General features: G+C 37.7%; 1 protein-coding gene across 5 annotated transcripts in view; it reads right to left on the bottom strand.

The window, feature by feature from the left end:
* Positions 1 to 25512, bottom strand: part of si:dkey-118j18.2 — a 56965-nt gene that overhangs the window by 10570 nt on the left and 20883 nt on the right. Inside the window, exon 1 of one of the 5 annotated variants that reach the window (XM_043719256.1) lies at positions 24757 to 25130. The exons of 3 other annotated variants lie outside the window; for them this stretch is intronic. The gene's annotated coding sequence lies outside the window, so the exon portion shown is untranslated. Of the gene's footprint in view, positions 1 to 8782; positions 8956 to 24756; positions 25131 to 25512 lie in introns of those variants that run through there. One more of the 5 variants, XM_043719258.1, reaches the window with a different exon arrangement.

Genomic DNA, 25512 nt, shown 5'->3' on the forward strand with positions numbered 1-25512 from the left:
TACGTGCCACTTGATGGAAAGGTTAATGACACCTTGCACCGTTTCCTGAATTCCCAAGCCATGTCCTTGCATGTATTATAAGCAGTAGAGTGTGATGGTATACTTTTCACTTGCTTGCTTAATAGAACTCCAGCAACACCCAAGTAGCTCAACACCATTCATAACAAAGCAGTTGCTTAATTGACACCCCATTCACCATTCACATACAAAATGTATCGATTGGGACATTTGGGATGATAATAAATCACTGAGGTGTGACACAGCATACTCGAAGCAAATACATAAAAGTTGTCTGAGGGATGGGTCACCGGACCAGAAACATTAACTTTGATTTCTCTTCACAAATGCTGCAGATCTGCTGAGTTTTCCAAAAAACTTCTGTTTTTGTTCCTGATCTACAGTTCTTTCTGTTTTTATTTTGCATGAATTGCTTACTCCTACTACCTTATCTTGGTGAAGATCTATGGAGTTGGTAAATTGAGAGAGAAAAGATATTGCAGAACAGATGACCTTACAAAATGATTGACTTGTCAAAAAAATGACAGAATGAAGTAATTTTACTAAGGTGACCATTACTTTTAAATAAACTAATCAGAATTTGGGCAAAAAGACCTAGCCAATCTAATAAACGTTCATGAACAATTCATGGTTATTGAGCCAATTAGATTTCACGATAGCTTTGATCTTGCATAGGGTAGCAGTTAGCAAGTGTTAATAAATGGTGATTCTTGGTGGTTGGTGTACAAAGTGGGAGGAAGATAGAAGGAGAACTTCAGTCAACAGATGAAGGGACCTGTGTCCAATCAACTAGCTTCATGAACTAGAATCATGAAGAGGGTCAACTGAAAACCATCTGTTTTTATTAAGTATCAATTATTTTGTATTTATCAGAAAATTTAATAAATTGTAAAACTTGTGAAACATGCTTGTACACGAAATGGGTTTCGTAACTAATCAAGATTTTTAAACTGCAGATTGTCTCACTCAAACTTAGCCCATAATTGTCATTACCTTTAATTTAAGACTGAAATCAAAGCCAATCCTTAATCTTACATTAGTGCAAAGTGGATAGTCATGAGTAATGTGGGGCTCTTTAAAAACTAATACTGGCCATATTGTCAATAAACAAAGAACTGGCAAACATTGCATCAGTATTCAGAGCAGAAGAAGTCAGCATGCCAGACATATTAACAAAGGAATATTAAATCAGAGGCAGGGATTCACCAAAATTATCAGCAAAATAACAGTAATCAAGAAAATAATAGTAATTAGCAGTAATTCCTCTCCTTCCAAGGGTTTCCATCTAGGGTTTAAAGGAAATAGGTAGGCATATTGTAAGATTATATTTGAGGTATCTCCAAACACTCTCCGTTTGAAACATTCCTCAAGATTGGTAGATTGTGCATGTCATTCAAGAAAGTTGGGAAAGGGAAACTAGGGAATTATAGACCAGTCAGCCTAAGATTTGTTGTAGGGAATTTCTAGAGTGTAGACTTAACAATAGAATGATGGAACACCTCGAAAGTTTTCAGTTGATTAGTCATGGACTTATAAACAGGAACTTAAATTTGAGGAACCAATTGAATTGAATTTTTTTAGAAGGTGGCTGAAGTAAGACGTCCATGCGTGTTGTTTGTATCAACTACAAGAAGGCAGTTAACAAAGTCTCTTAAGGAGGCAGTTAAATAAAGCCTAGGAAATTGAAGCAACAACTGAGCTTCTTAGAAAACTGAATGAGTGACAGCAGTGGGGATATTGGACAGGAACTTTGATTGAAAAAACACTCTAACAATGCCGTTCAAGAACAGAGTGCTGGAACTTCAGCTATTCGAATTTATTAATTACCGAGGTGTTGAAAAAAAATGCGACATTTCCAAACTTGATGATGACACTAAGCAGTGCTAAATGGAAGCATTAAAGCAAAGGGAGATACAGATAAATTAAGAGGATAGGAGAATCTATACAAATGAATTTCAATGTTGGCAAATTAAAGGTATGAAAAGCAATGAACAAGAACTTTATAAAGGTTGAAAAGCAATAAATTGTTGAGGTTTAGGTAATTCAGGGGTCCAGGTACATACACTGGTACAACTTCACAAACAGATGTCGGACGTCATCAAAAAAGCCAATAGAATGCCAGTCTTTATTTATATCTGGAGGATTAGATTACTAAGAGATAAAGGTCACAGACCTGACCTTCAGTTATACAAATTCCTAGTTAGACCACATTCACAGTGGTGGAAGTAATTTGGGTTCTATACAAAATTAAAGGTACACTGGCATTTGGTAGAGCACAATGCAGATTTAATAGAATGATACCAATGGACACAAAAGGATTAAGTTACAAGGAAAAAATAGATAAACATAGATAAGCTACAAATCAGAAGGTGTGGGGTGTTTTGATCAAAACTCTCAAGATGTTAAGGGGAAAATCAAGGTTAATTGTGATAAACTTCTTCTGCAGGTTGGGGAGGCAAGGACTTGGGGCATTATTTAAAAATAATGAACTAAAGATGTGAACACCAAAATTAAGAAAGACTACTACACACAAGGATTCAGACCTGGAACTCACTTTCACCCAGCAATTGATGCTAGACCTATTTGCAATTTTAAAACCTGTTATGACACAAGGTAAACTCCTCTGCTAATTTAAACCCGACACACAGAGGAGCTCACCCCATGTCGTAATCTGTTAAGTTGAGAGGCAAAGAACTACCCAGAGGGAACTATTTAGAGTAAAAATTAACAATTTTATTCTTTAAGTCCAACATTAAAACAACTATTTACAACTCCTTTCTCTTAAACCTATCTTTTACCTCCCACTCTACAATACTGGTCTGATAAAGATTTACAAAAAAAAATGATGTTTCAAAACCAGCCAGCTTTGTCGATTCTCCTTTGTAGATTTCTCTCCGGGTTTTCCTGGGTTGTCTCTTCTTTAGACTTTTGCTGCACAACGTTTGTTTTGGACAGGTGCCTTTCAGGGAGCTATTTGGCTAGCAGTCTATATGTGTTGGTTTTCTTGGCAGTTCTCCCCCACCTATTCAAAATGTCCTGTTTTAAACTCCAAAACATCTGATCATTTCATTGGTTTGATCATCAAAACACTAAATTTAAATTCAATTGGATTTTGGTATCTTGGAGCATAATTTAAACTGATTGGCTGAATTCGAATTTGTTGTGTACCGTGGCAACTCAGCTGCACACTGGTTTCACAGGCAAATGTTATATTTAAAATTTTTCAGCACACTCTATGCCCAAGTCTGTGCTAGCTTCTAGTCTCTCTTAAAGGTACAATACACACCTACACCTTCAGAACAAACCAGAGATTGATGAGTAACTGAAGTTAGGTTACATTTCAGGAATGATCCAACTGAACGGCAAAACAAACTTGAGAGGCTTAATGGCCTACTTCTGTTCCTATGATCACAAAATAGTGCTGTCTCCCCTGTTTCAGTATCCTGATCGTGCTTATCTTTATTCAGTGGTCCCTACAATGGAAAACAGATTTGTTTGTCGCATTACCCCCTCATGATCAAAAAGCTTCCAATTAACAATCTACATTCAATCAAAATATCAGAGGACAATTATTGCCTTGGAACCATTAGTCATCAAGGAGTCAATACCTTTAAAAGCAGGACTGTAATCAGGAGACCAGAGCGAAAGTTGGCAATGCAGAAAAAAACTTTCAAAATATACAGATTTTTTAAAGCAATCCAAATCCAAAGAGGAAGGCAAAGTCTTCGAGAATTAAAACAAAATACATTAAATTTCATGTTAGTTTCAATGATACTGATGCTGATCAATTTAAAAAGAGAGAAAGAAAGGAAGGTCATAGTAGTACTCTTTTAAAAAAAAAATAATGAAACATGCTCACAAGTTAAATCTCAGTTGGCCTGAGAGCAATCAAAAATCAGAATGTTGTTGCAAGTTTATCACTGGGGCATTCTTCAGCAAAGAATAAAATTATTCACCAACTAATTTACAAGGAGCACTCAATGACACAAATCATCCTTTTTCACAATTCTGGCCATTTTGTTTTAGTTATACATAATTACTGTACTTCACCAAAATGCTGCAAACCTAACAATATTATTTCACGTTTATATAAAGTGCAGAACTTTTAGTTTTTTTTATGCCTGGCTACTGCGCTGATTTGCCTGCAGAAAAGCACTCTTGTGTAGGACAATGTAAAGAAAAAAAACAAGAACTTTGAGTGAACTTAACAGCACTCAAGGACAGAAACAAAAGCATTCCAGTTATCAAAATTCCTTTTAATGCATTGAATGTGCAAACTGGGAAGATGCATTTTTGAAATAATAACAGATGATCAAACCAAATAAATTTTCAACAAGTTTTGTCTTTGCCTTAAAGCAAGACTTAATAAAAGTGAAAATTCCATCATCCTATTTAGTTTGAACTTGCTACTACATATTGTCTACAATGTGTAAACTTTTACAGTGAACAGTAGTCAGGTTTGCCTTGATGCCTATGCTTATCTAATTAGGCCTACCAGTTGTTTCAAAAGAATAAAACAAGAAGTTGATATATGAAAGAAACTAATTTACCAACAGTAGAATCAGTTGACATTTTGGTCCAAAAAGCAAAAGTCTGAGCTAGAGGATGCTAGACTTGAATTGAAAAGTACGATAAAACATGAGAAAATAATTAGGAAATCATTACTGCATTTTCAAGTCTTATCAAAAAACGTGACCAAAGAGCATCTTAAAATTGAGTGCACTGAGAGCTACATTACAGAAATAAAATGACTCGCAACCTAACTTCAGTTACCCATCAATCTCTGATTTTAAAATTGAAAATAGATTGAGCATCAATTGCTGGTGCAGAAGTGAATTCTGGGCCTGCACCTTTTGCGTGCAGTAGTCTCTCAATTTTGGTGTGGAAATGTTTAGCTCAACAGTTTTAAATGATGTCCTAAATCCTCATCTCCCCAACCTGCAGAAATAGCTTATCTCAATTAGCCTTTTCTCCCCCGCTTAACATCTTGAGAATTTTGATCACAGCACCCCACAACCTCCTGACCAATAAACACACTCAGAATTTCCTAATGTTTTGTATGTATTTTTGATTCAAGCCTGGCATCCTATAACTCAGGCTTACTTTTGTTTTTTGCACAAAGATGTCAAATAGTACAATCCTCTCATAACACCCACAATTCATTTGTTATTCAAGTCAGAGCAGTTGGAAACATAAATGTCAGAGCACAGAATACATTTACACAATAATGTGTTGTTTCATAGAATCACACATTACAGAGGATGCCCTTCAGGCCACTGAGTCTCTACTGCCAAAAATACACTGCTACCTACATTAGTCCCACTTTCACACATTAGGCCCATAGCTTTGAATGTTATGACATTTTAAGTGTTCATCCACATGCATTTTAAAGGTGGTGAAGTTACCTGCCTCAATTACCCTCCCAGACAATGCATTCCAGATACCCGGTACTTTTGAGTTGAAAAAAAAGTTTTCCTCAATACCCTTTAAACCTAAATTTACTTTAAAAATGTGCCCACTTGTTTTCTACTTTGAGTAAGGGGAGAAGATGCTTTCTATTCACCCTGTCCATGCCCGTCAATCTTCTACATCTCAATCAAGTCCTCCCCTCAACCTATTCTGCTCCTATGAAAACAACCTGAGTTTATCCAACCTTCTTCATAGTTGAGATGCTCCATCCCAGGCATCATCCTGGTGAATCTCCTCTCCGTCCCTCCATACTTTTATAACATGCTGGAGAATAAGATTCTGTATTGTTATGAAATACTAGTCTACAACACAACTCTATTAAATTGTAATTCAGTTGCTGGAATCTACCTTTGTCAGGACACATTATCTGTGTTAGTTAGATAGAATACATGCATAATATTATAGATCTACATACATTTTGAATCCATACACTAATGTTACACTTTGGATTTTAAGTATTTTGTATCTCAGACCCATCACTTAAGATAGCTAGAGCTTTTGAAAATTTTTCTAATTTGTAAAATTCTTACATTAATCAAAAAAAAGTTAAATGAACAGCTCTCAAGAAACACTGATTTATTGTGAACGTGGATACGAGCCCTTTTCAAAATATTCATTCTTGGTACGTGGGAATGTCTCCACCAAGGCGAGACTTTATTATCCATCTTAGAAACTCATTTTTGAATTGGTTTTTAACCCAGCAACATTGAATGAACAGTGATTTATGTCCACATCCAAATACGATTTGAATTGGAAATTGTACGCTCTGCAATTTAAACAATGAACATCCAATGGGCTGTCTTCCATTAATTTACTTACTTCTTATAAAGACTCAATAAGGATGCCCACATCCCATTACAGAATTAAAAAATTACACTACCAAGAGAAGATCTCTCTTCCTAAAACAGTGTCATTTTGTCTAAGAACTCTTAGCATCTATCCTATATAGAGACATCAAATCATATTGTAGCCACTACCTTATCATATGCACAAATCAGATGTACTAAGTATCCATTGCTATTCTCATAGGATACAATGTAGGTATTCACAATGGAAAATCTGCTTAGAAAAATTTTATAAATATATCTTGCAAATATATAGCACTTACTGAGAAATATGAAGTGTAAGCAAAACTTAACAGGATTCTGTTTACCAAAGCACATAATGCACTGATCCAAACTCTCTAACTAGAACTATCTGTTGTTGTAAAACTTCAAAGTGATGCTAAATGGAAGTAACAGATGAGCTATGAAACACAGCAGAAAGTTCAAATATCAAGAATTTAAATGTGACAAAAAAACATTTTATCACTGAAAGGTGTAATGTGCCTGAAGGTCCAATTGTTCATTGCTTGGTCACAAGAGTTTTGAATCATTCCTTCCACCAGTTTGGTGTACGAATTCAAACATTTTGTGCTAATTAAGTTGAAATGCCACTTTTGTTTAACAAAATAGAGACTAGTGTTAAAAGTCAAATAAAGCCTTCATTATTCTCGGCCAAAAACTGTCTTCATTTCTCTGCTGCTCTTCCACCAACTGCACTATAACATGTGGGGGAAAAAACAATAGCGAAGTGTGAAGTCATCCAATTTGGATCCAAAACAGTTCGTTTCTGAAACGGTAGATTGAAGTTCTGTGTAGATCCATTTGTTCCCCAGATGGAAGTACAAATGTAGCTGACTTTGCAGGAATTGCCTGCAAAATTGAAATCTCCTCAGAGGCACCAGCTCTGCATCTGGAACACCTCTGGCAACAGGCCCAAGAGACCCAATCAGACCTGACACCTTACCTACCCGAAGCATTCACCTACTTAAGTGACATCCTATCAACTCACCCAGTGTATGATACAATATCTACCTGTGATCAGAACTTCCAGATGAAAGTATTTTCTAAATAGTGAGGAGACAAGTTCAGCAGCCCAAGAACAGAAATCACTAAGTTATTGTATATGCCCAAAATAACTGGTTAATGGAATGTTGGCCTTTACCTCATGGCTTCTGGAACTAGAACAAAAAGCTGTGCAAGATATGTTAATTAAAAAAACCCACTCATATCCTATTTAGTATTCTGTTCATTTGTATATAACCTGCCTCAATAAAGAGACACACGTCTTTGAAGCTAAACAATTCAGTGACTGAACACCAGAATTATCAAACTACTCTGACTTGGTCAGTATTATTATGAGGTGGGATTATAAAGCTACACATTATTCTAGATTAACCATTGTGCAGTAAATTATTCAACTTTAATTAGCAATTTTAGCAGTTAAACATTCTAACGTTAAGAAGGTAAGCTTCTTGTTTTAAAGTATTAATACCTGTTAGAAGAATAAAAATGGTGGGTGGGGATGGACAGGTGAGCGGGGTTGAGGGCGGGCATGGGGGCAGTGTTGAACAGGGTTGGGGGCAGTGGTGGACAGGGTTGGAGGCCTGCGGGGTGGAAGTGGATAGAGTTGGGGACCAGTCACCTGAACAGGGAGCAGACCTCACAGAAAACTCCGAGCCCCAAATAATCAATTATCTGAACAAAATAGTGCCCGCCCATCTTGTTCGGATAACCGAGGTTCCTCTGTATTTGTAATGCTTCTGGAGCTGTTCTGGTATTTGCTGTACTGCAATTCTACATTATTTAAATTGTTGGTTGCATTGTTTTCATTGCGAATTCAGTCACATTTACAGGAAGAACAAAGAGACTAACTAGGTTATGAAGTGCTTGAATAATTCCATCATATACAGATTGACTAACGTTGAAACATCACTAACTAACACTACTTGATTCTGCTGGTATCAATTTAAAACCCATATTTCTTTCCCAAACAAAACTGCCAAATAAAAATTCCATTTCAGAAATAGTGAAGCATACTTAATCATTTTGTGAATTTAATGAATTACACACCCCTCCACAGTTCAAATAGTCAGATCCAATGTGGGAATTAAGATTTGGTTTAGCATTTAAAAATTTAAATATTTTATAATTATTTTCAAAATGCATTTATTGCCATTTAGTGGTAGCGAACATGACTGTTGCTGGAAACTGCTCCACAGTTTAGTGGAGCTTTGCATCCCGCACTTTACAGGACATGTGGAAGAAATGCAACTTGCAAGTAAAGGGAAAACAACATTTATGCAACAAGAGCAGACAGTACTGATTGGCTGGCATTGCCATGGAGGATGCACTAGGTAGATGAAAATTAACAGTTAAAAGATGACTATTCCTATCCCTTTATCATTTCACTGATCTGTACGCCTGGGTTGACCTTGCAGCTTTGCAACACTGCTCCACTCCTGTAAGCTTACCTTCACAGGTCAATATATCCATTAGGATTCTTATAGTTCCACATGGTATAAGATTGGCCTTATCGGTAACCTCAGAAACAGGACCCTGAAATAATTGCACAGAGGCCAGTATCCTGTTATCAAGTCACCCTTTACTTATTTGTGCACAGTACACAAGCTGTGGCCAGTTAGCTCAGAACCAGTCCCCTGAACTGAGGGGATGCAAAATACCCTGTTTATATTGGCCAGCCAGGGGTTCTTGATTGGGGTTGTAAATCTGTGTCAATCATGGACCTTGTAGTCAATGAGATCCACCTGGTTCCAATCACTATGGACCCCAAACTACTTGCCTTCTAAGCTTGTCGTTAAAATAGGGTACATCAAAGCAATCCCACAGGGCAGTACTTATCCCGATCAGATAATTTCTTGCTGTATACTGTGTAGACCCATGAATGATCCTAAGGCTGTCACTTCTAGGCCTGAGAAGTGCCCAGTCTACCCTGAAAGGATAATGTGTCTCAAACATTTTGGACGTTCCACCAAGCTAATATGTGAAAGCAGCATGAGTAGTGCTTACCACTAACAGGATGCTACCAACAAGCCAAAAAGATGTTCTGTTTATCTGACAAATGAGCAATGTGGTATATGAATTTCAGTGCTAGTGTGATGCCAGGTATATAGGCCATATGTCCCAAAGAGTGGTGAATTGTATCAAATAGCCTACCTCTTCAGCTGTTCAGAACAAGGCAACTGCGGACTGTACCTACCGAGCCTTTGCTTGCAAACTCAAAACAGTGCCCAACAGGAGATGAGATTCTACGATCAGACAACACTTGCCAAATAATCTTTAGCATGTGATGAATTAGGCTGACAACCAATTTAAGATTGCATTTACTGGAAGCCATATATATTAGTAAATTGGGCAATGTACATTGCAACAAAGAATACGTACAGATATTGCATCTGTTTCAACTCAACAAGATAGCTGACAGTCTCAGTGCAAGCTTTAAAACAAAACTGACAAAAGGTGTCTTTTTCCAGCAATACTCACATGCATTTATCCAATGCAGCCATAAACATTTAATTAAAGGGAGGATTGGGCAGAAGCCAATTGCTGTCTTTCTGCAAACTATGCTGGTAGAATTTATTGCACATGAGAAACATTAGTGGGTGGACATTGAACCTCTGAAAGAATAAACCATCTGGCACCAAGTCAACGTTCTTGATCTGCAGTCATGGTTTTCACTGGACATTTCATTAAACTGAAGCAACTTTTACTTTTAGATTTCTATTTGTAAATATGGATCATTAAATGATTCTAGAAGCATTGGTCCAAAAATCTGTAACAATCCAGAAAGTAAAAGATTAGCAAGTTTAAACTGGATTTTAGCTTCTGCTTATACTGTACAAATCTTTATTGTGAAACGTGACACCAGGCAGGTGTTTACAAAGTCTGCAGAGAAAGAGCATCAAACACCAGGACAAGAATGCGGAGATGGTTCCAGATATTTAGAAGTGTGAAGTGAAATTTGTCCACTGACAACTTTTAATTATGATAGTTTTCTTAGCACATTTTGAAGAAAGACTAGAAATTCTCTCAGACAATATAAATTCTAGCACCAACAAATATTCAACTTTATGATGATCAACATGTCATACTGATACAAGAACCCTCTCCAGAAATGAAGGGTTAATGTTTTGAAACTATGCAGAGGAGACTCCTAATTACAACACCTTCACTGAGCTTAACCTTAAACAGACACAAGAGACAAGTTGAAATGTCTAGTTTACAACTTTACTCCAAAATATTTCTTCATTTTTCCCTATAGTTGAAACACCACCATGACCACCAACTACTGACAGATGTTTTGGTCTAAAGCCCTTCATTTAAACTGACGCTTTTTTTGCCCCCTTTCCTTGTGACAGAGTTGAATGAGGGAAACCACTGACTTCAAATACAACTGCACAAAGCTAATGGATATACAGCACCTTTAAACGAACGTGAACTAGCTGCTACGCAATTCTTGTGCACCACGGCCTTTATCATGAAGGTAGGATGTTAGTACAAATCTTCATTTGAAACAAAAATTCAAGGCAAGTATATTAGAAGTTGGAATTGATCACAGGAGAGCACAAGACCACACTCAAACAAAAAAGTGACTAAATTCATTTCAAAATTTGAACCAGCGAGGGAAGGTGAAAATTCAGCTTCAGGTTACCATGTTACATATTCTGCAAGCATCATAAAATCATAACCTACAGGTAATTATTGTTTCACAAAACAAACATCATTGGAATACTTCTTCTCTCTGCCCTCCTGCCCTGAGATTTAGTACATGATATCCACCTAATGTATCTTCAAGCAAATTTATATAGTCATATAGCTTAGGTCCAAATCATCTATGCCGATCAGACATCCCAACCTGAACAAGTCCCATTTGCCATTATTTGATCCAGATCGCTTTTAAATGCTGTAATTTTACCCATGTCCGCCACTTCCTCAGACAGCTCGTTCCATACACACGCCACTCTTTGCATGGACAAGTTACCCCTCAGGTCCTTTTCAAATCTCTCCCCTCCCCCCTTCAACTTATGCCTTAAACTTGGGCACCCTAGGAAAAAAGACCTTGCCTATTCAGCTTATCCATGCCCTTCAAGATTTTATAAAGCTCTGAGGTTACGCTTTAGCTTCTGATGCTCCAGGGAAAATAGCCCCGGCCTATTCAGCCTCTCCCTGTAACTCACACCTTCCAGTCCTGGCAACATCCTTCTTAAGTCTTTTCTGCACCCTCTCAATTTGAACGACATCTTTTCTGTAGCAGGGAGACTAGAATTATATGCAGTATTCTGAAAGCAGACTCACCAATGTCTTGTACAGCTGTAACATGACATCCCAATTCCTATATTTAATATATTGACCAATGCGCCAAACCCCTTCTTCACCGCTTTGTCTACCTGTGACTCCAGTTTCAAGTAACTATGCACCTGCATCCCTGTCTCTGTTTGGCAACCCAGGGCATTACCATTATAAATATAAGCCCTGTCCTGGTTTGCCTTACCAAAATGCAACACCTCACATTTATCTACATTAAACTCCACTTGCCAATTCTCAGCCCATTGGCCCATTTGATCAAAGTCTTATATTCTGAGATGATCTTCTTTACTGACCACACCACTACCTGTTTTGGTGTTATCTGCAAACTTACTAACCATACCTCCTATATTCACACCCAAATCATTTATATAAAATGATGAAAAGCAGTGGACCCAGCATCAATCCTTGTACCTCACTGCTGGTCACAGAACTCCAGTCTGAAAAGCAACTCTCTACCACCATCTTGGTCTCCTACCTTCAACCCAATTTTGTGTCCAATTGGCCAGCTCCCCTGGATCCCAATTGACCTAACCTTACTATCCAGTCTCTCACGTAGAACCTTGTCAAACACTTTGCTGAAGTCAATATAGACAATGTCCACCACTCTGCCTTCAATCAAATTTCTTTGTCATCCCTTCACAAGACCACTGACACCAAACTCCTGTTCTTTCCACCCACATAAAAAGGTACTGTTAACTATTCTCTCTAGTCTGGTATATTTCCACTTTCCTGAAAACTTCCCATCAACCAGCCTATTCTTCAAAAAAACACTTTGACTCTGCTGTACTTGCAAACTAGCACTCTATCTCCAAACCTCTCATTGCCCACCACAGTTGTCGAACACAGTGTTATCTTGTAAATCAATGCTGACATTTTCAGGAAATTCTTTGTTCAAGCATGAACCTCTACTCAGAGGATCAATATGGACATCATTTTGAATGGATATAAGAAAGAGCAGCATAAAGAAGTCAACAGATGGGAGTATGCAAAAGTGAGGACTGCAGATGCTGGAAACCAGAGTTTAGATCAGAGTGGTGCTGGAAAAGCACAGCAGGCCAGGCAGCATCTGAGGATCAAGAAAATCGACAGGATCCGATGAAGGGCTTTTGCCCGAAATGTCGATTTTCCTGCTCCTTGGATGCTGTCTGACCTGCTGTGCTTTTCCAGCACCACTCTGTTCTAAACAATAGATGGGAGTAGTCTACAGGATCTATAACAATAGCTAGATTGTTTGGCAGAGTAGAACTATCAGGTGCTTATAAGAAAGGTATTGCAATAATTGGAAGAAATTTTAATCTTCATTCAGATTGGAAAAATCTAATTGGCAAAAGTAGCCCTAAGCCAAGTTCCTACAATGTAGTCAGAACAATTTCTCAGAATCATGTATTGAGCAACCCACCAGAGGAACAAGTAATTTTAATACTGTCAATCTGTAATCATAGTAAAGAATTGTTTAGTGAAGAATTATCATAACATCTGAATTTTGAATTATTTGAGGGTGAGAAATGTGGTGTGAAACTAGTGTCTTAAACCTAGATAAAATCAATGACAAAGATAACTTTCAGTAAATGTAACAAAGATTGTGACAAATGTTTAGTCTAAAGGCTAACTTGAAAGTCTATCCAATTTCTAACTCAAACTTTGCAGCTAGAAGTTACCAGAAAGCTTTCCAACTAGTGTCAAGTTACCATTATATTCTCTAGTCACTCCTGAGATGACACAAGTTAACAAACTTGATAGATCATTGCATATAGAACATATTACTTAATGAAATTAAATTGTATAATAAATTGTGCCACTGAAGTCTATATAATTTAAAATGAAATAATAATAAATGATCAAATAATTGAGGATTTGGTTATGAGTAGCACAAGGAAAACAGAAAATACAAATTAACAAGTCCAATTTTGATCTGTCATCATCCATTAACAAAATATTCTCATCTTAATTAAGTCCTATTACTCCTCCTAATTCTTGTGTAATTAGTTCTGGATGTACAAATCTTCTCAAATCTCGCTGTGTAATTAGGTACTTAGCATACAAATAATATTAATTTTATTAACATTAATTTTATTGATACTAAGGACAGAGGAAAGTTTCTGTAATAAAAACCATACTGCAGATGCTGGAAGTCTGAAACAAAAACAGAAAACACAGGAGAAACTCAGCAGGTCAGCAGCAGAGAGGAGACGAGATTTAACATTTTGAGTCTGAACTAAAAATAGCAGCGGAAAGGGGCTATTTATGTAGATAACAGGAAGGAGTGTACAGATGGGACCCAGACAAACAAACAGTAACATTGGGTGGGAAGGGTAAGAGAGTGAGGAGGGAGAAAGAAGGGGGAGAGAAAAAAGAAGGGATGAGTAAGCAAAGCAATTACTGATAAGCCGAAAGTGAGACAGATGTTAGGCAGTGTGCTAATGAGAAGTGTAAAATGGTTGAAAATGGGTTAGCTATGCTGTGAGCAACTCATACAAGACAGGGCACTAGTGTAAGGAGAAAGGATAACAAACATAGAGGAGGGTGTTTACCTACTGAAAAAATTAATTTCAATGTTGAGTGCTGAAGTTGTAAGATATTTGGACAATAGATGAGGTGTGGTTCCCTCAGTATGTGTTGAGCCTTGCTGAAGCACTGCAGCACATCTGGAGATAGAACTGCTGGCAATGGGAACATCGTGGTGTAAGTGGTAGGTAACTGGAAGCTCAGGGTCATTTTTACAGACAAGCATAGGTGTTTGGCAAAGCAGTCACCCAGTCTGTGTTTTGCCACTCCAATTTACAGGAGACCACAATTTGCCAAAGAAGAGAGTAGAACACGGCGCTGGGTAATCCTGAGTTGAGGGAAAAGGTGGACATTTCTCAGGACCCTTGCAAGAAGGTGGTATTATCAGAACAGATTTGATGGACTAAATGGGAGAATAGAATGGAGTCCTTACAGGAGGAGGAGGAGGAGGTATAGTCAAGCAATTGTGGGAATCAGTGGATTCCTAATGGATATTGGTAGCCAGCTTATCCACAGCATTGAAACAGATGTCATGGAAGGGAAAGCGAGTCAGAGATGGATCAGGTAAAAGTGAGGGAAGGGTGGAAATTGTAAACAAAATTAAAACCATTTTTTAAAAATTCCAGATGAGAAGCAGAACCAATTTTGTCATTGATGTACCAGCGAAAGAGTTGTAGAGAGGGACCAGAATAACACTGGAATAAGTTTTTGTAGCTTTTGTAGCAGTTAATTCATTTTCTTTTTGCCAAAAAACAAAATGAATTATGTAAAGTGCTTTGAGACATGATATGACATTAATAAACCCTGCTTTCAAGTTCCGCTGTTCTCCAATCGAAGATTTCTCATCCCTTTTACCAACAGAGGTTAATAACAAAGAGTGACAATATATGGATTATGGATACGATACCAAATTGTACAATCATATATTGATCCTATATTAAGTTTACTTAGCAGGAGAGATCTTGAATATATTGCTTGTCCAAAGTCAATTCACCCTCAATGCAAAAACATTTTGAACACACTGCTGCTTAAACAGTCATTTCTTGTCTCTTTTGACGGCCCTCTTGCATTCATCACTGCATTGCTGCCTGGAAAACGCAATTCAATAGAAAAATGCAGAAAAGTTGTAATATAATCTAGTACAATTAAAATATCCGCTATATGAATGCATTACATCTGAACTTAAGGATACATTCATGTGTATTTAAAGTTTTCTCAGAGGTGTCGTGTGTTTACTTGTACAAACCCACCATGTCACTAGGAACGGTAACTGGTCTGTTGCAGAATTGCTAAGGTGACATTTCACATGCTCAGGATGTCTAAGGTACAGTGCTATTTTTCAGCATTTAATCGTAACCCTTCAGGTTATGGCACTTAGAAACATAGCGAATAGGAGCAAGAGTAAACCATTCAGATTTTTGAGTTTGCTCCGCTATTCAATATGATTATATTAATTATCCAACTCAGTACCTTGTTCCCACTTTCTCCTGTACCATTTCAGGCAGCAAAGTTCAGACCTTTACCTCCCTCTGGGTAAAATTTTCTCACCACTGACAATTCAAATTTTTGTGTCATCGGCAAACTTCTTGGATCATGACACCTACATTCAAGCCCAAATTGTTAATGTGCCAGAAAAGGAAGGGTACCAAGTATTGAGCCATGAAGAACCACACAGGAATTTGCCTTCCATTTGCAAAAAGAATCCCATGAACTATCCTTACTTCCTGCTCCTGATTCAATCTTGTATCCAGTTTGCCACATTTTCTTGCATCCCATGGGTTTTTATTTTACTACCAGTCTGTTACATGGAACCTTGCCAAACACATTGCTAAAATCAAAATAGATCACACCTATCCAACTACCCTCATCAATTTTCCTTGCTACTGTCTCAAAATTTTCAGTCGTTAATTAGACAAGATCCTCCGATAACAAATCTATGCAGACTATCCATAGTTAATCAGTGCCTAAGTGTCAATTTATCCTGGCTCAGAATGGATTTCAATAATTTGCCCAATACTGAGGTTAGACTGACCAGCCTATAATTACTTGGTCACCCTCGATCCTTTTTAAGCAAAAAGTACAACATTAGCAACAAATAAAATCAGAATTTTCTGGAGAAACTCAGTAGTTCTAGTAGTATTTGTAGAGAGAAAACGGCATTAAAGTGTTGTGTCCTGTGACCCTTCTTCAGAAAAGTTCTCCACTGTGGGGAGGGTGCAAGCCCAATATGAACATGGATGATGGCTGTGGGGGGATTTGGTATAGGGGTTAGAATACCAACAGTGGAGTTTTGGAATAGCCAAAGTTCAGAAAAGATAGCATGGAAAGCACTGGAATAACAATGATGATGAAAATGCAAACTGGTAATGATTTGGAGAGAGAATTACTTTTGTAATTGAAAGGGTTTGAGGCCAGAAGCTTAGCTTGCGACTGAACAGGATGGTTGGGAACTTCCCCCAAGAAAATAAAGATTATCCGGGGAGGGATTAGACAGCCATGGCTGACAAAGGAAGTCAGGAAATGTATTAAAGAAAAAGAGAGATCCTATAAAGTGGCCAAGAGCAGTGGGAAATCAGAAGATTGGGAAGGCTACAAAAACAAACAGAGGATAACAAAAAGAGAAATAAGGAAGGAGAGGATCAAATATGAAGGTAGGCTAGCCAGTAATATTAGAAATGATAGTAAAAGTTTCTTTCAATACATAAGAAACAAACGACAGGCAAAAGTAGACATTGGGCCACTTCAAACTGATGCTGGAAGCCTAATGATGGGAGATAAGGAAATAGCTGGAGAAGTTAGTAAGTACTTTGTGTCAGTCTTCAGTGGAAGACATGAGTAATATCCCAACAATTAAAGGGAGGGCTGATGGAATTCAATGTGAGCAAATGCGAGGTCTTGCACTTTGGGAAAAAGAATAGAAGCATGGATTACTTTTTAAACGGTGAGAAAATTCGTAAAGCCAAAGTTCAGAGGGATCTGGGAGTGCTAGTTGAGGATTCTCTAAAGGTAAACATGCAGGTTGAGTCCGTGATTAAGAAAGCGAATGCAAGGTTGTCATTTATCTCAAGAGGGTTGGAATATAAAAGCACCGTTGTGCTACTGAGACTTTATAAAGCTCTGGTTAGGCCCCATTTGAGTACTGTGTCCAGTTTTGGTCCCCACACCTCAGAAAGGACATACTGGCACTGGAGCGTGTCCAGCGGAGATTCACACGGATGATCCCTGGAATGGTAGGTCTAACATACGAGGAACGGTTGAGGATCCTAGGATTGTATTCATTGGAGTTTAGAAGATTAAGGGGAGATCTAATAGAAACTTACAAGATGGCTTGGAAAGGGTGGACGCTAGGAAATTGTTTCCGTTAGGTGAGGAGACTAGGACCCTTAGAACAAGAGGGGGTAAATTCAGAACAGAAATGCGGAGAAATTTGTTCAGCCAGAGAGTGGTGGGCCTGTGGAATTAATTGCCGCAGAGTGCAGCGGAGGCTGGGACACTAAATGTCTTCAAGGCAGAGATTGATAAATTCTTGATATTACAAGGAATTTAGGGCTACGGGGAGAATGCGGGTAAGTGGAATTGAAATGCCCATCAGCCATGATTGAATGGCGGAGTGGACTCGATGGGCCGAATGGCCTTACTTCCACTCCTATGTCTTATGGTCTTAAACTATCCTGTTTATCACAAGATTGAGGATGGGAAGGTAGACAGCCAGAGATGTTTGGCTTTGACTTTTTCTCGTGTAGCTGGAGGACATCATAGTTCATTTAGGGCTGGAGAGATTAAAAGAGGTGGCAATAACTTAAAACTGGATATTATTAGCATACTTTTTCCAAGTTGACCCAATGTTTGTAGATACTGCTTCTACGAATAGCATGTAGTTGAAAAGAAGTGAGTAAGATCACTGTGGCCTCCTCAGATGACAGTGTCAGGATGAGAAAATCATTCGCTGCAAAAAATGTACTGGCAGCAATTAAGTTGGTACAGAGGCAGGCAATCATTCTATCATAAGCAATACAAGAAAGGAGAGGAGGTACAAAAGATGCTGGTAGACCTACTGTGTTTCTCCAGAAACGGTAAAGACAGAAATGGAGTAAATGCTATAAGTCCAATAAGACTTTTTTTTGATCTGGAACACAAGTTACTAGAGGAGGAAGGTGTGATCATTCAAATAAAACACAAAGAGGAGCCAATAGGAAAGTATCGCAGTCACAGAAATATAATCTGTAATTTTGTTTAGGGTCATGTTAATGTTGTGAGAGGGGGATTCAAAAAAGATTTTGTAAACAAAAGGTGTGGCTCCAAGAGAGAACATGTTCAAGGACACTGGAGAGCAAGGCCGAAATGGAGTAATAGATCAAGGGATTCGGAGCAGGTTTTTCTGAGTGGGGATTAATGGCCAGAGTTTTTTACCCCAAGACATGGTAGCATTTATAAGGTCAGCTAGTAAGGGGGGAGGAGGTAATATTGGAATAGTTATGGATTAAAAGTCAAATAAAATTCCTTAATAACATAGCCTCTTTAAAAGTAAAAGAAATTGAGCAGCAAAAGACATCGTCAAGATAAATTTGCTTGCTACAAGTAATTGGGGTTTACAAATATATTGTGGAGGCTAAACATTTTGAAATTTGATACAGCAAATTTCAAATTTAATTTGACAAATCCTGTTAACTGCTGCCTGAACAAAAGAATAGTAATAAAAAACACAGATTAATTTAGGATGTCTGATTAGCACAGACAAGTTGGACTGAAGGGTCTGTTCCGTGCTGTACAGCTCTTATGATACGTTGTCACAAAAACTCAACTGAGTGATTAATGTCCTTCAGCAAGGTACATGACACCCCCTATCTGATGTCGAGAGTGTGGTGCTGAAAAAGCACAACAGGTCTGGCAGCATCTGAGGAGTAGGAAAATCGACGTTTCGGGCAAAAGCCCTTCATCAGGATGCCTTTTTAACCCCCTATCTGATGCTCTGTATTCGATTCATGCAGCAGTGGTGGCACTCAAGTCTTAACTATAAAGTTCTTTCTTTTCCAAATGTTTTCTTGATACAAGAAATATCCTTTTAGATTTGAGAACTGTCACGTTTCTTAAATAGTCAGCATAGAGTTGAGGTCAAGGTTGATGAATCAGACTGGTGTCTTATTTAAAGTAAAATAAAATCAAAGTAACGAAGGGGAATGACTATTGATTCTATTAAAAAGGACTTCCAGAGACATTTAACAAATCCACTCATAGCAGACTGTGAGCTGAAGTTTAAGTTCATGATATTGACAGCAGATTATTGTGGTGATAGAGAGTAGAGCAGGTAGCCTGATGACAGGATGTGATTTGTGGCGTCCCATAAGGATGCGTTGAAACCTTAATTATTCACTGCATTGATTAATGACTTATAAAATAGAATAGAAAAACCACATATTCAAAATTGCTAATGAAATAAAGATAGGAATCATTGTAAGCTGATAATATTACGCTTTCATCTACTAAGAGATATTGATTTAGATAACGTAAATGGGCAAAACTGTGGAAAATAGTTTTTAAAATAGCTCATTCATATGGAACAAAAACAAAATAGGTTACATTCTACTAGTCAACTTTTGAGCTCATGGCCCTTGTAAACAACACATCCCCAATCTTCCCTTCCCCTCCAGAGTTTCTGAATTTGTTGTTACATTCTCACACAGGCTGCCTATATTTCCTGAAACTCCATGTTTGAAGGAAATCAGGCTTGCACCTCTACAAATATATTAAAACATCTCTTAGCAAAGTACAAATAACATCCTATGTGAATGCGATCAAATGAAATGATTGCTTATCATTCTCAAGCTCTGAAGCTTTTGACATGGCTGATGAAATCAGCTTCCTCCAATACCTTTCCATCATCATACAACAGGATAGGATGGCATTTGTTTGATTCAATTTTTACCCAAAGATAGACAAAACAAAAAATCATGTGCACTGGCTTCTCTTCCTCTTCCTGCAACATTATATAGATCCTTGAACACCCTCTTACTTCTCATCTACACACTGTGCCTCCACAAAACAATACAAAAAGACATCAGTTTCCATATTTCCATTCCTGAAACCTAATTCTAGCTTACCTGTTGGATGACTTTGGCATCGCCACTTTGCATGCTGCTTATCAGTCAGCCAATATGGATAAGTAGAAATTTTCACCAACTAAGTATTATTAAGAATGTAGCCAATGTCTTCAGTCTCCTCCACATTTGGCTCCAGCTTCACCAGTTCCAACTCTTTCCCTTATTGGCTGAAGTTGAATCATTCTGTTGGCAACTTTGTTGTCATTTTTGGCCCCAAGATTAGCTTTCAATCATGCCATACTAATTAAGACCTCATACTTCCATAACATCCCAAAACTCATCCACTATTGATACCCTTATTCATACCTTTATTACTTCTAGATTTTTTTACTCCTGGCCAGTTTCCCTCAATGTAAGCTTGGAGACATTCAAAACTCAGCTGCCAGAGTCCCAACTGACACAAAGTCTCAATATCCATTTCCAGTAAATCTACAATGGCTCCCAGTTATGCACTGTCACGGTTTAAAAATCCTCATTAACATTGTGGGCAGTTTCAACTCCATAACGGTCTTAGAAGGGGTGCAGCATTGATTTACCAGAATGATGTTTGGTCATCGAGGGCTAAGTTACGAAGAGGAATTGCCACAAGTTGGGGAATCTAGAGCAAGGGGCATAGTATAAAAAATTTGAGTAGGTTTGAGGGATGAATTAGCCTACTCCAGGTTCTATGTTCAAGTCCATGCTAGATATCTGTGCACAAACTTTAGGGAGATATTTTGATGCAGCACTAGTGAAGTACTACACCAGTGAAGGGGCAATCCTTTGTGTTTTCCTGCACTGTAACATTGCCTACACTTCAAAAAAAAAACATATTGGTTTTGAAGTGCTCAAGGACATAAAATAAATGCAAGTTCTTCCTTTCAATGCTCTAAGGACAACAAGGAATATACAATAAATATTGTTTCACCATTCTCATAATAAAGAAAAACATGAAACTACTTTTGATATATCAAAAGGTAGATATGTCTCAAAAAAAATTAGAAGCTAGCTTCATGGCAGCAATAGAAAGTGAATGTTTAGCTATAAACAGCCACATGTATTCATTAGAATCACAGATAAAAGTTTCCAGTGTTTTTGGAAAGTGCCTGAGCATACATTGTAATACCAATTACAAACATCATGCCAGTTCCCCAAAGCATGGGGAATCGGAATCGTGTATTCTTAAATGACATTCACTGGAGCTAGTAACTATTCTTATAAAAGTAATATTGCGTATGATGGGTATCTTAAATAAAAATAGAAAATGCTGGAAATACTCAAAACAGATCAGTCAGTATTTATGGAGAGAGAAACAAGGGTTAATATTTTTGTTCAATGAATTTTTGTTGGACCTGTAAAAATTTGGTGCAAAACATTTTAAGCTACAACAAAATCAAGAAAGGAATTGGGTGGAAGGGAATCAACTCCCAGTCTTAAACTGTGATAGATTTGTCTGATTAACCATAAACTATTATACGAAACAAAAGCATTCCACGAAAGATAGAAACAATGTGTATCCAAAAAGATGAAATGTATCTGCTGTACTAATCCATTCATTCCTTATCTTCTAACAAGGTCCCACCTGATATGAACAGATGTGCAACCCCACAAGAAAAAACACACTTACAAGCACCCCACACAGCTCTTTATGATACATTTCATTTGAGATCCTGTTATCTCCTTACAACTCCAGCTATCTGGATTAAATGATTTTAGCTTGCTGTGACAATGCTCTCAGCAAATCTCTTTGTTCCTAACCTGCCTTTTCTCCTTCTTTTGCTAAGGTTCACTATTACTTTTGAAAATAAATGTACCAAATAAGCCATTCGATTATTTGTTTAATATGCTATTCCTGTGTTCTTTTTCTTTCCTCAAAACACTACACAAACTAGTGAATATTACTTTTCAACCCTTACCTTAATTGCATATTTTGGTTAGCTGTTTGGATGCACAAATCAAACACTAAATGCAGAATATGACAATAATAGATTTAAACCAATAAACTTAATGTTGAGCATTATACTTCCTGTGAAATTGTTAAGCTTTGCTAAAATCCCAACAGAAAAGAAATCACCATGGACTAATGCACCAACTGAAATTCTTCAGCGAAAACCTAACAGCAATCATGGATACAAGTATACTGCATTTCCACAGCTGCAAATTTTATTGTTTTCAATTCCGTATTTCTGTGACTACAATACTTGAAATATTTGTTAACAATCTGTTAAATCAAGTGGTGGTGAGGCAGGGTCAGGGTTATGGAATTGTAAGATCATAGGGCATCAAGCAAATGTTTGATCTTTGACTGGGGGAATGAAGTATTACTGCATAGCAAGGCACAAGCTTGACCTGAAACATTAATGCTGTGTTTCTACACAGATGCTGTAAGACTTACTGAATGTTCCAGCAATTTCTGTTTTCATTTCACAAATCAGATCCTTGTTGTACCAACATTCCTGTCAACGGTTTTAGGAACAGCATATGTATTGGTAATCCATTCACTCTCTTAAATCAGGCAAACCAATTGAAAAAGGGCACAGACCAAGCTTTAAAAGAATACCTGCTTTATGTCTCAATTAAGTAACAGTTACGGATTCTTAAAAAATGCATTGCAACTTCTGGGAAAAGGACATTTTATAGCATACATAATTATTTTGAAAATTATTTAAACTGTAGCCTAGTGCGCTGTTTTGGGTAATGGAAATTAATTTGATCCTCAGTTATACTGATCACAGCCATCTTGCTTAGGAAGGCTCAGGTAGGCCAGGCATTTCATTTCACAGCAAGGCTAGGGCAGAAAATGGCATTTAATCTTGAAATGACATTCTCAACTGAGTTCATTAGCATTTAGCTCATACAATGCTCAGAAAGCCCCTTATATCTATGTCTATTCTCACACTCCATATGAAAACAAAAAACGCAATTGTTTAATTTGACCCAAATCAGCAATCTACTTCCCACCACCCCATCCCCCACCAAAACAGAGTCAGTGACTAAGGCTGTGATGTGCTGCAGAGATTGAGAGTGAACTATTTATAGTACTTTCAGGAGTAATGAGCTTGTCTGTGGGCATCACTGAGTAATGATGAAAAGTCACATGAACCAAAACACATACAAGTGTCTATGACATCAATTATTTGAAAACTCAATTTTTTAAGAAATGCAGAGCGGTGCCCTTTTAATGTTCAAACTCTTCTGTTAGACTTCTAATATTGTAAAATTTAACATAAGGTTAAACGACCCACTGATTTATCCTCCACCATGGAAGAATAATTAATTCTCCACATGCTCCCATGCCCTGGAAGGTGAGGTGATATTGAGAGCTTGGATCATGTTGATTAGTTATCAAATTTCCTTGTAAATGAAAGAATATTTAATAGACTTTTACAGTCAGTGACAGAAAAATAATATAAAAGAACAATATACATAAGATTTCATTATCAAATATATAGAAGCCTATGAGAAAACTGTAGGGGAGTCGACCTCATGGATAGTTAGGTTGAATGACATTTTCTTCTGTACAATCCCAGAAGTCCCAATATATATTTTTAAAATTTAATTATAGCCTTCTACACTCACTTATTTGCCCACACAGACTTCATTTTCAAAATTACCCAAAGCACTGTTCCAGTCAGATCAAACAGAAAGAGCAAACATAAAGGCGGTAGTCAGAGGGAAAGTCCAGCTTGAAAAAAAAACACCTTCTGTGCAAAATATAAAATTAGAAGGAAAAAAAATCACACACGGAATACCCAATCTCCCTACCACATCCGAACGGCACTTAGTTGTAATTAATTAAATTACTGAACATAGAGCTTTTCTGATGCTTTACAAAAACAAAGATGCATCTTCACTTTACAATGCTATATAAATCCGATTCAAGAAAAAGACGCGCGCAGCGTTTGTCTTTAACAGTCTTAGTCAGAAGTGATATACTCAGTTTTTCACATTTATTTAACAGTAGTTGTTGTGGTTTGTTCCTCCTTGCGAACAAGCAACGCATATGTACACATAAAAACATCGTTGAGTTATTTATCATTATATTAGAAATAAACCACAAAAATGTTTAGAATTTCTGTGGAATGAGTGCATGTCAAAAAAGTCCGAAACACTGAATACCAAAACTATTTCTAAACATTTTGACTTAGGAGAGGCCATTGCGATTTTGTCTTTTTGTTAGCAATTTCAAATCGGAAAACATTTAGATTTTAAACTTCTTTAGGGTATGAAACAAAATGCTCATCTGCCCTCCCTCAAAATCTAATTTCTGTATTTCCGTACATTTTGGAGAGGAAAATGCAAAGATCTTTAGCAAGCATTACATTTACATGTGAACAACTATGGATTCCTCCATTAAATGGATGCACCAACACGTAGGGTCAGAACGGCCTCTCGGTTCAGCAACAGAACACTCTTCCCGTCGGAAGACAATGAGCCGCCTTCCAACCTTTCTATCTCCGTCAGAGGTAACAAAGGAAAAAAAGGATTTCTTACAAATTAATCCGCGGATCCAATTTGTTTTCTTCTCTATCACTTACATTAAAGTCAGATCCAAGCTCAAAATCTCTCTCTCGTGTAATCAATTTAACATAATTTGCAGACCAGTCCCTTTCGATAATGGTCTTTTCGTTGCCTCCTGTTGTAAAGTCAAGAAGCCAATGTGGTATTGTTCAGAAGCAAATCTGACGACATTTCTCTAACCCAGCCCCTCGGCCGTGCCGATGATGACTTTACGTCTGAAGTTTGCGCTTTCACATGTCGGGGAGGAGCGACAAGGACGTGTTTGGGAACTAAGAGTGAACTATGTCTGCTTGAGTCTCCTCTTCATACTGCCACACTTGGACTGGCGAAGCTAAACTTAACTTACAGCCTGCATCTCGTTGCAGAAAACCTGAACTCATTTTGATTCTGTTGTGATCTGATCAGTTATAGAATCCCTACAGTGCAGTCCACCCAGTCTGTATAAATCCTCAAAGGGATTTCAGCCAAACCCACCCCCAGCCAACCCCGAGCACCCCCTCGGCCTGCCACCCTGCAGGACTGTGGGAGAAAACTGGAGAGCTCGTAGAAACCCGTGCAGACCCGGGGAAAACGTACAAAGCTCAATGTCACCTAATGCTCGAATTAAACCCACGTCCCCGGCGCTCTGAGGCAACAGTGCTTAGCACTGTTGAATTTACTATTACTAAATTTAATTTAAAGATTACTTCTATTCACACCCCTCACCCCTGCTTTCAATGTCATAACTTCCAACAGTTTCTGTGAGGGGGAAGACGGGGTGGGGGAAGACGGGG

This window comes from Chiloscyllium plagiosum, chromosome 29 (genome assembly GCF_004010195.1).
Source record: "Chiloscyllium plagiosum isolate BGI_BamShark_2017 chromosome 29, ASM401019v2, whole genome shotgun sequence".
Lineage (NCBI taxonomy): Eukaryota > Metazoa > Chordata > Chondrichthyes > Orectolobiformes > Hemiscylliidae > Chiloscyllium > Chiloscyllium plagiosum.